The following is a 14,535-nucleotide window of genomic DNA, read 5'->3' as shown; positions in this document are numbered from 1 at the left end:
GGCGTGGGTTCTCAAACCTGTCTGAAGCTAAACTGTGCCTTTCTTATTTCCATGTTGCCTATGCTCAACTATGCATTCCAATTACAAATGACATTTTAGTTCATAATTTTTATGAATGATAGATAAATGTTTTCTTACATAAATATCAAAGGAGAAGGTGACAGATACTGGAATATAACAGAGTTGAGGCAGTATAGGATCTGAGTTACAGTAAGAGTATCTATTATTATGGTTTTTTCATCCGTTCATCCCATTTGGCCCATCTTTCCTCAAATAGCTCAGTTGTGACTCCATTAGAGGTGGTAAAATTGCTCCATATTTCTTAATTCTTTTATTCTGAGAGAACACATTTCTCTAGATGACATTGGTTTGTGCAGCCATAGTGATGAAATACATTTACTGGCTGCAGGCACAAGAATTCTAAGCAGGCATCTGTCTTTGTTTAATTTCAGCAATCAGGAGATATCTATATCGCCACAGGAAGAGGAATTTGGGGGGCATAACACTGAAATAAAGTCTTGCATCAATATTATACCATCAGACCAGAAGCCTTTCACTGGGGACCATTCCAGATCTAAGGTGACCTTCCATAACATGGTGTCCACTCCACCGAAATGTTTTGAAGGATTACTGGAAGCTGCAAATTAAAGGTAGGGGCCAGGACATGGCAGGTCATGACACACTCTGAAATTTGCTCTATGTGTTTGCCAGGTTTTTGGCTGACAGGACTGTAGGTTTACCAGGCTTTTTGTGGGAAAAGGGTGGTTTTGGTCAAAGCTTGGCCTGTCAGTGGCATCAATTAAAGAGGGTTAGGGGACAAATGCCTCCCCCTCCCAAGGTGTTTGCGCTTGTTCCACGTTCCATAGGCCGTGGATCTAGGGGGCCGTGGCCTGACCACTTTTAAGCAGTGGTCCTATACTAAATCAGTACTGCTGCTGCCGGAGTGTTCCCGAGTCGCTCTGGCTATGTGGTCGTAATGCCAATGAAATTTGACCTGGCCGTCCCTCTCTACAGACAGCGGAGCAGCCAGGCCAAATTTCACTGAGTGAAATTGCAACCTACTGCATGGGGTCACAAAACCGCTCAAATTTGGCCTGGCCACCCCTTCATCCAGATGAGAGGGGCAGCCAGGCCGAATGGTGGTGTGACTTTGTACATATGGAGTCTGTTCCTGTATGACAGAGCACAGGGAGCCCACCAAGAACTTGACTCCTGGTGGCACCGACTCATAAAGTGTGTGGGTGAAAAAGAGGTGAGACTTCCTGCCCAAAGGAGGCCCAGGGTCCCTACAGGAGGGGTGGGGGATGAGTAGGGCCTGGAACAGGGTCCCTGCTAGACCAGGAGGGAACTGGATTTCCCCCACCCCAATAAATAGCTGAATTGGCACCATTACTGTGTGGGTGTGTGCGTGCGTGTGGGTGTGTGCATGCGCGCAAGGTAAGAAAACAATCCCCATCTTTGGCAGTGTTTCTAAAATCTTTGGAGCATACACTCTGTTGTTCTTTACTAGCCTGAATATTGACTTCCTCTCCTCTGTTTTAGTTCAAAGCTCTTCAGTGTAAACAACCTAGTTTTAAGTCGCTTAGTGGGGAAAATGGTAGATCTGGCAAGGAAAATTCTGAAGAAGTGGACAGGGCAACAGAAAGGAGTCAGCAGATGGTCTGAATAGCAGGAAGTCAGCTTCAGGCAATCAGCAAGTGGATAAGGCAGCAGGAAGGCTGACCCACTTTCTGAACTAATTGATGTGAATGGCACCTGCTGGAATTCAGTGCACTTTACACTCAGCCGGGGTTCTGCTTCAAGGGGGTTCTTACATTCCTGCATATCAGCTGTAATAAAAGTTCTACTGTCCTCCTTCAAAAGGCATTGCATGTTAGTTGCATCACTATTACACTGTGATTCACTGGTAACACAATCACTTCTTGGCTGGGGCATGAGTTTGTTTTACACTAAAGTTTGGATTTATACCTGATGCTGACATTGCACTGAAGTCCTGCAGCAGAAGTACTGCACTATTAGGGGGATCGATCATCCCCTGGATTAGAATTAAAGGGTCTTTTTTGCCCAGTGATGTGCTGGAAGGGATTCCCAGGAGCTCCTTATTACAATGCTGCCATTACATCCAAGGAAGGGAAGAGTGAGCTGACGTCTTTGTCCCTAACTGATACTAACTCCTGCTATACCAATATTTCTCTAAATTCTGACTCACTGCCAGATGCAGCTTCCACTTGCCTACAGCACACCCCTCTTTAGCATGTGATTGGGGTGTTGGGGAGGGGCATGAATTATTTATTACATGTAGCTGGCTGAGCCTAGCACTACCTTACAATATCCTGAACTCAGGGCAGGCACCTGACCCGTGATTAACTTCTTCCCTGCCAGCCTGTGGATGATGCCTACAAGCCCTATTACAGGCTCTTTCTTTGATCTGAGGCACCGTGTTGTTTTTGAGAGAGACTTTCAGAAAAGTTATCCTGTATCTCTGTGAGGTGCAGAATGCATGCGGTAAGTAGGCTGGAATACGTACAGACCAACAGCTCATTTGGCAAAAAGCAAGAGGCACTCAGATTCAATTCTAGCATTAGTTAAAAAGAGGCTGAATAGAAAACTCGGTGCAACCCACTTGGCCTGAGCAAAGAGCATTTTAGGACTGTTAGAGTTAGAGACTGTTAGGACTCGGGAATTCACTATTGCTGATCTGTTTTGCTCAGAGAGCCCAGCGATGCACAGCAGTATAAACACCTCTAAATAGATGGACAGATAGTTTGGAATTGAGCAGCAGGTTACAGGGCCAGAGGCTCTGTCGTCCAATGAGGACAAACCCAGTTTTTGCTTTTGTAAACGTGAGTGCTATAAAGCCCTTTAACATCAGCTAAGCCTCACAGCATCCCTGGAATGCAGCTATTATAGTGATTTTCAATATAGGTAAACTAAGGCACAGAAAAAGTTTACCGGCTTGCCCACAGTCATTCAGTAAGTCTGTTGTAGAGCCAGAAATACAATCAAGATATCCTTGACTCTTACTCCCCTGCTCTAATCATTAGAACACACTCCCTTCATATTAAATTGTCTTAGTACTATATGACTGTCTAGTTGTTCAGTGTTGAATATTTTTGTCAGTATTCATTGTTTTTCTACCATAACAAAGTTTGATATGAACCAAAGACGTCATTCTTTTAATGACAAGAAGTCCATCAAGCCCAGTATCCTCTGTCTTCCACAGAAGGCATAAATCATGAAAAGTGAATTAAACTATCGCTGGAAAGTGACTAACTTCCCATGTGATTCCTCCCTTCTCAGAATATCAGATTTTCTGTAAACATTGACCAAAATAAACTAGCTCTGTAGTATCGGGGCTCTGTGCTTTCCATGTTGATGCAATTTCTGCGTATGCATCCCTGAGGCATGGGATGTTGCAACCCAGTAAATTTTGCATGTGATGTGCCTATCAGTTATAGCAGGACCTTGCTTGGGTATATGGCAGAGGGATAGTGCTACCTATGGAGATCAAAAAGGGAAAGCAGAATCAAAATGATATATAGAGAGAAAATTAAATAACTACATGAGAATATTGAAGTTCCTAATCCTAGAATGAAATTCAATCCTGTGCTCAAAGGTTTGTGCACCACTAAAGACATGTGTAAGTTATATATTGAAGGCCTTTGCTGACTTGAAGTGGTGCATATGCCTTTTGCTGGCCCTCTGACCAGGAGTGAATTTCAGCCTGAAGGCACAGAATAAGTGAGGCTCAGACCCAAGAGGGCTACTGAAATATTTGAGCATGAGACATCGACTAATTCTTTAGATAGTTTAGGAAGACAGTCCATATCAGAAGGTCATGACTGTTTTCTTTTTTCTATCGATCTTGCTCTTATTCTCTAGAGTTGAAAATCACCTCCTATAACAAATGGCTCAGTAACCATTAATAGCCTTAGAAGCAAAATCTGAAGCCTTTCCCCATTCTTTGCTATAGAGAAGCAGACACTGTTTCCAGTTTACATGGAAAGTAACTAAAGAAATCTCTGAACAATTGCCTGCCCGCCCACCCACCCCATACATCTCCTGTTGAGATGACTCTAAAAAGCTAGATTCTTTTGTGAATTAAAATTGCAGAGGAGTAGACATTAATTACAAACACACAATGATTAATTTGTCTTGCAGGAGACACTATCAGTCCTCCATTTCTTCCACTACATAAGTTCTACTTTATATTTAATGGGGTTATTAAGCAATGATATTTGAGGAGATCCAATCAATACTACATTTCCAATTCATGATAATAAGTGTACACAATACAGACAACACAAGAAGGCCGAGGATGCCTTTCTGCTCCCTGTGCACTGTATTGTCATAACCAGGGAGTATTAATGCAGAGGTGCAGCAATTCTATATCAGAGCATGCCACTGGCAGTGCAGGAGATAAAATGTCAAGTGGTGCCATAAATTCAATACAGATAGAGGGTACATTCAGTGGAGGGAGGCGTGGAAGGGCATGGAAAAGGGAGACATTTCTTATCTACAGCAGGATTAATGCAGAGAGACTAGTTGCAGTCACTAGTTCATTGTGGAAAATAAGAAACAACAAGCCACGTACCTCAGTACGAAACAGTGTGTTCCTTCCACCTTTTCCTTCTCTTTAATGAAAATAACCAAGGGTAGATTGATCAAACAATGGCTGCTCTGACAAGTGCAGGACAGAGCTGTGTAAGTGTTGTACGATTCTGGATTGTTCTTCTCTTTACAGTTTCAGACGCAGTGTCTCACACAGAGGAAACCAACTTAATCAAGTAGATCAGACCTGAGTCAATAATTCACAAGGATCAATGTATCTGATTAATTTACCCTGTATTCGAGCCCATGTCACATCTGGGAGTGGATCACAATCTCTTCCAAAGCATTTATTGTTCAAATATATTCATTTATTTCTCTGTGCATTGAGTGTAAATAGTCGAAATTTGAGCTTTCTGATTTAGAGCCTGTCTACATGGTGAGTTAAGGGGCAGCAAGCCAGGGTGTGAATCTACAGAGCACCCGTGTGCCACACAGTTACTTGCCATGTGGACACTGCTACAGCACAGTACGCTACGTCACACTGTAGGACTTTTCACTGTGCTGTAGTAGTGTGTAACGAGGGGCGGCTCCAGGCACCAGCGCAGCAAGCGCGTGCCTGGGGCGGCAAGCCGCGGGGGACAGCCTGCCAGTCGCTGTGAGGGCAACAGGCAGGCGGTTTTCGGCGGTGCGCCTGTGGGAGGTCCGCCGGTCCCGCAGCTTCGGCGGCAATTCGGCGGCGGGGACGCCGATGGCGCGGCACCGGAAGACCTCCCACAGGCATGCTGCCGAATCTGCGTGATCAGCAGACCGCCCGCAGGCGCACTGCCAAAAGCCGCCTGCTTGCCGTGCTTGGGGTGGCAAAATACATAGAGCCATCCCTGTGTGTAACCTTTGATTTATGTATTCCCAGTTAGTAGCTTGAAGGTAAGGAAGAGAACCAAACTGAATTCTTTAAGGTTTGAGTCTCCGGCATGCTTACAGTGATTTAATTTAGTGGGAGGATTGTGAATGAGTATAAAATTAAACAGGAGTACTTGTGGCACCTTAAAGACTAACAAATTTATTGTAGCATGAGCTTTCGTGAGCTAAAGCTCACTTCTTCGGATGCATAGAATGGAACACACAGACAGGAGATATTTATACATACAGAGAACATGAAAAGGTGGAAGTATGCATACCAACAGGCAGAGTCTAATCAATTGAGATGAGCTATCGTTAGCAGGAGGAAAAAAAACTTTTTGAAGTGATAATTAAGATGGCCCATAGAAGGTGTGAGGAGAACTTAACATAGGGAAATAGATTCAATTGGTGTAATGACCCAACCATTCCCAGTCTTTATTTAGACCACAGTTAATGGTATCTAGTTTGCATATTAATTCAAGTTCAGCAGTCTCTCTTTGGAGTCTGTTTTTGAAGTTTTTTTGTTGCAAAATTGCCACCTTCAAGTCTGTCACTGAGTGGTTAGGAAGGTTGAAGTGTTCTCCCACTGGTTTTTGAATGTTATGATTCCTGATGTCAGATTTGTGTCCATTTATTCTTTTGCGTAGAGACTGTCCGGTTTGGCCAATGTACATGGCAGAGGGGCATTGCTGGCACATGATGGCATATATCACGTTGGTAGATGCCATCATGATATATGCCATCATGTGCCAGCAATGCCCCTCTGCCATGTACATTGGCCAAACCGGACAGTCTCTACGCAAAAGAATAAATGGACACAAATCTGACATCAGGAATCATAACATTCAAAAACCAGTGGGAGAACACTTCAACCTTCCTAACCACTCAGTGACAGACTTGAAGGTGGCAATTTTGCAACAAAAAAACTTCAAAAACAGACTCCAAAGAGAGACTGCTGAACTTGAATTAATATGCAAACTAGATACCATTAACTGTGGTCTAAATAAAGACTGGGAATGGTTGGGTCATTACACCAATTGAATCTATTTCCCTATGTTAAGTTCTCCTCACACCTTCTATGGGCCATCTTAATTATCACTTCAAAAAGTTTTTTTTCCTCCTGCTAACGATAGCTCATCTCAATTGATTAGACTCTGCCTGTTGGTATGCATACTTCCACCTTTTCATGTTCTCTGTATGTATAAATATCTCCTGTCTGTGTGTTCCATTCTATGCATCCGAAGAAGTGAGCTTTAGCTCACGAAAGCTCATGCTACAATAAATTTGTTAGTCTTTAAGGTGCCACAAGTACTCCTGTTTTTTTTTGCGGATACAGACTAACACGGCTGCTACTCTGAAACCTATAAAATTAAAGACTTTATATAAAATAACAGTGTTAGTTAAATCAAACAGGCATTACAATGTAGCCATACACTGCACTGCTACTCACATTCTAAGATAAAGTGATGTATTATGGGGTGATCAGTCCCTGTATAGGAAGAATAGGTATTATCCTTTTTCTAATTATACCTTAATGGTGGATGGGCGGGCCTAATCTAAAATTAGGGTGCTACCCCTTTTATAATCAATTACAATAACGCCCCATAATTAATTAGTATTAAATCTGCCTTTTACCTATCTACATTTCTGCTACCATAATTAAAATATCTTCTACTCCCTCACTGGTTATTTAATACAAAACTTATCTTTAATTAACATCTGGATAAATGCCATGCCAGTAAATATCAATATAGAAAGCATTTTCTAAAACATTAACATTTTATCTAAAACACTTGTAAAAACCAGTTAGGCCCAAAACATATTACAATATGACCTGGGATTATGCCCTAATTTCTCTCTCACTTGCCTCTGGGCTGTCTCACTTTACTTCACTGGTATTTTACCAGGCCTGGCTTAGCTATTGTCAAGTGTATTTTTAGGCAATAGATTTTGAGCCTATTTACATTTCCACACATTTCTGTATATCATAAGCAAGAGTCATCTCCATAGGCTGCAAGTCTCCACACAGTGAGTTACTGCACAGCAAGCTGCTGTGCTGAAGATTCACATCCTGGCTTGCCTCTCACTAACTCATTGTATTGAAGTTGTGATTGGTCAGATATGTCACATGACATTGTTTCTGTTCCCTGATTAGCCATGTGTGGAAGCTCTTGTATACTAGAAATGCAGGAGGTCCCACTGGGTACCTGAGATACCGGACTTTAATTCCCCACTCTGCCAGAGGATTCCTGTGTGATCTTGAAAAAGGTCACTTAGGGCTTGTCTACATGAACAATTAGTTTGTGGCAAGCTGGGGTGTGAATCTGCCCCGCACTAGCCTTCCACTGTCTAACTGTCCACGTGCGCTCTGCTGATGTGCATTAGTAGCTCGTTAGATCACTTTGGTCTAGTCCTCTTTGAAATGGGGTTAGCTCAAAGTGCTCTAATGAATTGTGAATGTATGTTAGCAGGGTGCACATGCACAGTTAGTATGCAGCAGGCTGGTTCAGGGCAGATTCACAACCCTGCTTGGCTCAAATTGTTCATGTAGACAAGCATAACTGTCCATCTGTAAAATGGGGATAACACTTCTTCCCTACCTCATTGGGATGTTACTCATGGCTCCAGTTGCAGGCTTTGGCTTCAGGTTCAGGAGTTTCAGGTACTCAAGAATCTGAACCAACAATGGGCTTGATGCTCAGTGGATAAGGCACTGGCGCCCTGAGCTGAGGACTGTGGGTTCTAGCCCTATGTAGGGTGGAAGATGCTTCTAATCCCTCTTATAGACTCACAGACTTTAAGGTCAGAAGGGAACATTATGATCATCTAGTCTGACCTCCTGCACAATGCAGGCCACAGAATCTCACCCACCCACTCCTGTAACAAACCCCTAACCTATATCTGAGTTATTGAAGTCCTCAAATTGTGGTTTGAAGACCTCAAGCTGCAGAGAATCCTCCAGCAAGTGACCCATGCCCCACGCTGCGGAGGAAGGCGAAAAACCTCCAGGGCCTCTGCCAATCTGCCCTTGAGGAAAATTCCTTCCCAACCCCAAATATGGCAATCAGTTAAACCCTGAGCATGTGAGCAAGACTCACCAGCCAGCACCCAGGAAAGAATTCTCTGTAGTAACTCAGATCCCAACCCATCTAACATCCCATCACAGACCACTGGGCATACGTACCTGCTGATAATCAAAGATCAGTTGCCAAATTAATTGCCAAAATTAGGCTATCCCATCATACCATCTCCTCTATAAACTTATCAAGCTTAGTCTTAAAGCCAGATATGTCTTTTGCCCCCACTACTCCCCTTGGAAGGCTGTTCCAGAATTTCACTCCTCTAATGGTTAGAAACCTTCTAATTTGAAGTCTAAACTTTCTAGTGTCCAGTTTATATCCATTTGTTCTTGTGTCCACATTGGTACTAAACTTAAATAATTCCTCTCCCTCCCTAATATTTATCCCTCTGATATATTTATAAAGAGCAATCATATCCCCACTCAACCTTCTTTTGGTTAGGCTAAACAAGCCACGCTCTTTGAGTCTCCTTTCATAAGACAGGTTTTCCATTCCTCAGATCATCCTAGTAGCCCTTCTCTGTACCTGTTCCAGTTTGAATTCATCCTTCTTAAACATGGGAGACCAGAACTGCACAAAGTATTCCAGATGAGGTCTCACCAGTGCCTTGTATAATGGTACTAACACCTCCTTATCTTTGCTGGAAATACCTCGCCTGATGCATCCTAAAACCGCGTTAGCTTTTTTCACGGCCATATCACATTGGCGGCTCATAGTCATCCTGTGATCAACCAATACTCCAAGGTCCTTCTCCTCCTTGTTTCAGTGCATAAAACAACCTTTGATTTAGTTGGGGATTGGTCCTGCTTTGAGCAGGAGGCTGGACTAGATGACCACCTGAGGTCCCTTCCAACCCTGATATTCTATGATTCTATGATCTCTCATTGAAGTCAACAGAGAGACTCCCATTGTCTTCAGTGGGCATTGGATTGAGCCCAATGTGGGCAGATGCAAATGCACTCCATTTTGCTAGCCCCAGCCATCTGCCTACCCCAACCTGGGCTTACTATACCACAGTTTATCTTTTTAAATCATCCAGAAGGGATGCAGTGGCCTGATTAGGGTGGGGCTGGCACTAGACCTACCTAGCAACCTTTCTAAAGACTGATGATTGGAGAAAGGGTCAGCACCCTTGTCACACCAGCATATTATGGATACATATAATGGTACCTGAAATCATAATAGGGATCACTACATTTTCTTCTTGAAAATAAAGACAAATTCCCAACAAAACCAAGAAAAAAGAAAAATGGGTTCCTCCAAAAAGGCTGAGATTTGTTTTAAAAAAACAATCTTAACTTGGAGAGAGGAATGTGTAGCAAAAATCAGTTGTGTTTTTGTGTAGGTGGTGGCTTTGTTTGTTTTTTGGCAATATTGTGAATTCTTTTTATTGGAGTTGGCAAAAGAGCCAAGTAGGAATGAATAGAAACATTGAGTGTGTGTGTGTGTGTGTGAGAGAGAGAGAGAACCATTTAGCATTTCAGTAGAAATAGTGTACAACATAAGATATTTCTAGGGTAGCATGGGCTAGCCATCAGTTAGACAGCAAACTGCTAACTCTTGCATCCCAGCCTCTTGTTGGAGTGGCAGTAAATTCATAGGATATATAATAAACATTGGCTATTGAGTATCTTTCTTTTTCTCTTTTATAATTTAGTTTCATTTGCCATGTTTTCTCTTTGTCAGCCAAAGAGTCAATTTTGAAAAGCCAGCAGCTTCTACAACCAGCTAGAAACAAAAGCTCCAATACTGAACTGTGTTCAGGCCCCTTTATATGGTGCAAGTGGTGGAGAGCAGTTGAGCCACCTCACCGGTGAATTATCCCAGCATAGTTCCCATGTAGTATATGACTGTTGGAATGGCCCTGTGCTGAATCTCCTAGTAGCATAGGGACTTGCTGGTAGTTGGCAGGGACATGTTAGGGGAGGGTGGCCTATGGCCAAAGTGCACAATGTTTTGACTCTTCTGGGCTGCCAAGTTGTCCTTTGGAGACTGTTGTAGATGAGGTGCAAGTTGGTGCACACCCTGGGGTTGTTCTAGTTTATGCTGGGGTCTGAACCAGCCCTTTTTTGGGAACCCCAGAATCCCAGAGCTACAAAGCTGTGTGCAGCCAACTCTGTTCTCCCATTGCTGGACTGAGCAACCAGGGCCAGCTCCAGGCACCAGCGCAGGCAGCAGGTGCTTGGGGCGGCCAATGGAAAAGGGCAGCACATCTGGGTCTTCGTGCTGCTGAATTGCCGCTGAAGAATGAAGCGGCGTGGTACAGCTGTCGCCGATCGCGGCTTTATCTTTTTTTTTTCTTTTCTCTTCGCCACTTGGGGCGGCAAAAAAGCTGGAGTCGGCCCTGCGAGCAGCTCAGAACCAGGGCTAGTGTCCTGCCCATCAGATAAATTAGCCAATGAGCATTTAGTTCTGATGGTGTCATGCTTGTAACTTGATACCTTACTTCTGTTTCTGTGGAACTAAGCAGTCATGGAATTCTCCCTCCATTAGTCGATTAGTGCCGTTTTCATAAAGCCCTGTTGAATTAATCTGTTACTTGTGATAAACTCATTTATTCGTCTAACCCCTTCTCTCTGTTTGCACTGCTCTATTCAGTCACACAGGAGACAAGCCGGCATAAGGCATAATGCTCCCCAGAGAGCGAGCTTTCCACTCCAATTCAATTCCCTGCCAATGCCTCCAAGGCTGGGGCTTTCCCAGCTGGGGCTGCAATGGTCCACGCCATTGGTGGCAGATGACACAGGTGGTTTAGGCAGAGATGGAAGAGATTGATGTTAAGAAGCCTGTAGTGAGCTACAAATAGGAGACTGTCTTTTCAATCTCTCAGTCCTTTGGATGGCTGTCACAGCTGCACGTCATTCCCTGACGGACATGAATATTCCCAGACAGCCCACTGTGGTAACGCAGATCAAAGCTCCCTGAAGTCTGCCCTGCCTGCTGTCTGTGCAATGCATGCATTAGTGAGTGCTTCTTTGTCCGCTCTGCCTGGCTAGTCAGGCTTCTGAACAGAGCTATATTCTATGAGCACTTCAGTCTCTGCATTTCAGGAAAGATTTGCAGTAAGCCCCTTCTTAATGCTCAGTTTCACTTGCCTGTATCCAGCTGCCCTTTAGAGCTAAAGTCTAGCTGTTGATACAGCTAGAGAGCATGTAGAGCAGTTGGCAAGTGTTTCTTTTCCCTGTGACTGTTGATTACTTTGTTAATCATAATTCACAGATTTTAAAGCGAGACTGGACCATTATGATGATCTAATCTGACCTCATGTATAACACAATGCATAGAACTTTAGCAATAATTTCTACATTAAAGCCATTATTTCTCATTGAACTAGAGCATAGAAATCATAGACGTGTAGAACTGGAAGGGACCCTTTAGTCCAGCCCATGGGGATGAGGCAGGACCAAGTAAATCTAGACCATGCCTAACTGGTGTTCCTCTAACCTGTTCTTAAAACCGGGATTCCACCTCCTGAGGTAATCTGTCCCAGCATTTAACCATATAGTAACCTAATGTCTAACTTTAATCTCTTTTGTTGCATATTAAGCCAATTATTACTTGTCCTATCTTCAGCGCATAAGGAGGACAACTGGTTCTTTTTATAACACATTTGAAAACAGTTAAAGACTAAACATGCCCAGTTTTTTAAGCTTTCCTCATAGGTTAGGTTTTCTAAACCTTCCATCATTTTTGTTGCTCTCCTCTGGAAAGCATATCTTTTAGAAAAGTGTCCATTCTTGATTTAAAGACTGCAAGCAATGAAGAAACCCCTACATCCCCATGTAAGCTGTTACAGTGGTTAATCACCCTCACTGTTAAAATTTTGCACACTATTTCCAGTTTGAATTGGTCAAGTTTCAGCTTCCAACCTTTGGATCTTGCTGGGCTCTGCTGGATTAAAGAGCCATCTACTTTCAGAAATCGCTTTTCCATGCAGGTACCTGTAGACCTTGATCAAGTCACCCCTTAATTGTCTCTTGGATAAACTAAATACATTGAGCTTGTTAAGTCTCTCAGTATAAGGTATGTTTTCCCGGCCCGGAATCATTCTTGTAGTTCTTGTCTGAATCCTTTCCAATTTTTCAACATCTTTTTTTGGAATGTGGGAACGTGAACTGGTTACAGCATTCGGTAATGGTCTCTTTATTGCTATATACAGAGCAACAGTGGTAACACCACCTCCCCGCTTCGACTTGATATTCCCTTGCCTATACAATCAAAGATCCTGTTCACCTTCTTAGCTACAACACTGCACTGGGAGCCCATGTTAAAGCGGTAATCTACCATGACCCCTGAGCAGCAGGACAGCAAAGCAGCAAATCATGAGCCAAACTCCCCATCTGGTAGCAGGACAGAAACAGAAGAATCTAAATTCAGGCCCTTCCTGAATCTTCTTCCCCTTGCTGCAGTTTATACCCCAGTCTTGGTTAATGTCTTGTAAACTGAGAGACTGGGCCTGAAAGAGATGTTTAATAAACCCATAGGAAATACCAATAAATGCAAAACCCTGGGAAAAGAGAGTGTTGATTTGTCACAGCTCTTGGAACACTGGGGAAGTCTAATGTGAAAATATTTTAAAAGCGTAAATGGGATGACCTGGATAACCATAGGCTGTGTAGTCTGACAGTGATCCCAAGCAATAACACGGAAAGGCTGGCATGTACACTTGAGTTGCCAGACCTGTACTTGGGCCCAAAGAGTTGCTTGCACACTTGTTGAGACTGGCCCTGATCTTTTAGAATTCTCCGACTTGCATATACCAGTGACTAGAAAGGGCATCTTAGTGAGAAGAGACACTCTTAGATACCTACTCTATCCTTAACCATCTGAAAAGCTTCACCCATGCAGTGTTCTGAGTGGGTGGTGCTGGGCAGAGATGCTCTGGAGACATAAGAATCTGTAGAACACAGTGGAGGGAAAGAGGAGTAATGCACATGAGCTGCACTGCTTCTCTCCGTGCTGAAGGGGTGTGTGTGTGTGTTTTTAAAGCTACTGGAAGTTAGCATCAGAGTCTAATGTAATTGTGAGCTGATCAACTCGCCCTCCAAAAATTAAAATGCCCATTTGGCAAGACAATCATAAGGGATTCCCCTTTGGCATTTCACTCTCTCATTGTCTGAATAGTGATAAATCAGAGATTGTTTTCTTTGCATTGTATATTGGATTGCCATTGTGCAAAGGTCTTTTTAATTTTCCGTTTCTCCAGCAAGATCTATCATGCGTCTCTGAGCCGTGCTGTGATTATTTTCATATTATCTCTTTCTGCCCTTTACACTCTTGCATTGCTTTTTATTATTATTTTTATTACAAGCTGTTTCTTCATCTACACTGGCAACAGCAACTGTCCTAATGATGCACTGGCTTTTTTAGTGGCTTTACCTGTCTCTCTTCTCAAGATACTGACCTTCTTGTCTCCCATATCACCCTCCCCACAGGAACGTGACTGAATACTGCGCATTCGGAGAACATAGGGTATATCTACACTACATTGTAAACCCAGGTCTGTCCAGGCTTGTGGACTCGGTGTTTTTAAGCCCAAACGTGCTGCATTGTAAACCTGGTTTACAAGTGCTTGACCTGGGTCTCGGCTGTGCTAAAGCATCCATATTGCACTACACAGACCTCGTGACTTGGGTCTGTGACTTGAGCTGCATCCACACTGCAAAACGACAGGGCTTGGATGTGAATTACAGCAAGACTCCAGCTCCGACCGCCCCCAGTCCGTCATAGGACCTGAGTGCTTGCTGAGCCGAGTCTGACTGATTTGTGTGTGGACGGAAGTGGGGCTTGGGCTCAAATGGGAGTCAGAGCCTGGGCTTAGTGTGCAGTGTAGATGTACTCATAGACTCCCCTGTGCTCAGCCAAACCACAGCTGCTTTTAACCAGGATTCACATTTAGGCCTCCTTCAGAGATTTAAAAGTGAGCAGCTTTATCATGGCTTTTCGTTGTGCTGGTTTTCAGATGCAGAAGAAATATTCTGCGTCCTTCAGTTTTTATCCCCGG

The 14,535-nt window shown here is 43.5% G+C and overlaps 1 long non-coding RNA gene across 1 annotated transcript in view; it reads left to right on the top strand.

Annotated features, from left to right (window-relative positions):
- LOC123367026 overlaps positions 1-14,535 on the top strand; it is a 119,535-nt gene that overhangs the window by 99,984 nt on the left and 5,016 nt on the right. The window contains exon 2 of the long non-coding RNA XR_006578267.1: positions 453-650. This is a non-coding gene — a long non-coding RNA (uncharacterized LOC123367026). The remainder of the gene's footprint in view (positions 1-452; positions 651-14,535) is intronic.

This window comes from Mauremys mutica, chromosome 3, assembly GCF_020497125.1.
Source record: "Mauremys mutica isolate MM-2020 ecotype Southern chromosome 3, ASM2049712v1, whole genome shotgun sequence".
NCBI lineage: Eukaryota > Metazoa > Chordata > Testudines > Geoemydidae > Mauremys > Mauremys mutica.
The sequence above is the reverse complement of the archived record's forward strand: the minus strand, read 5'-3'. Positions and strand labels throughout refer to the sequence as shown.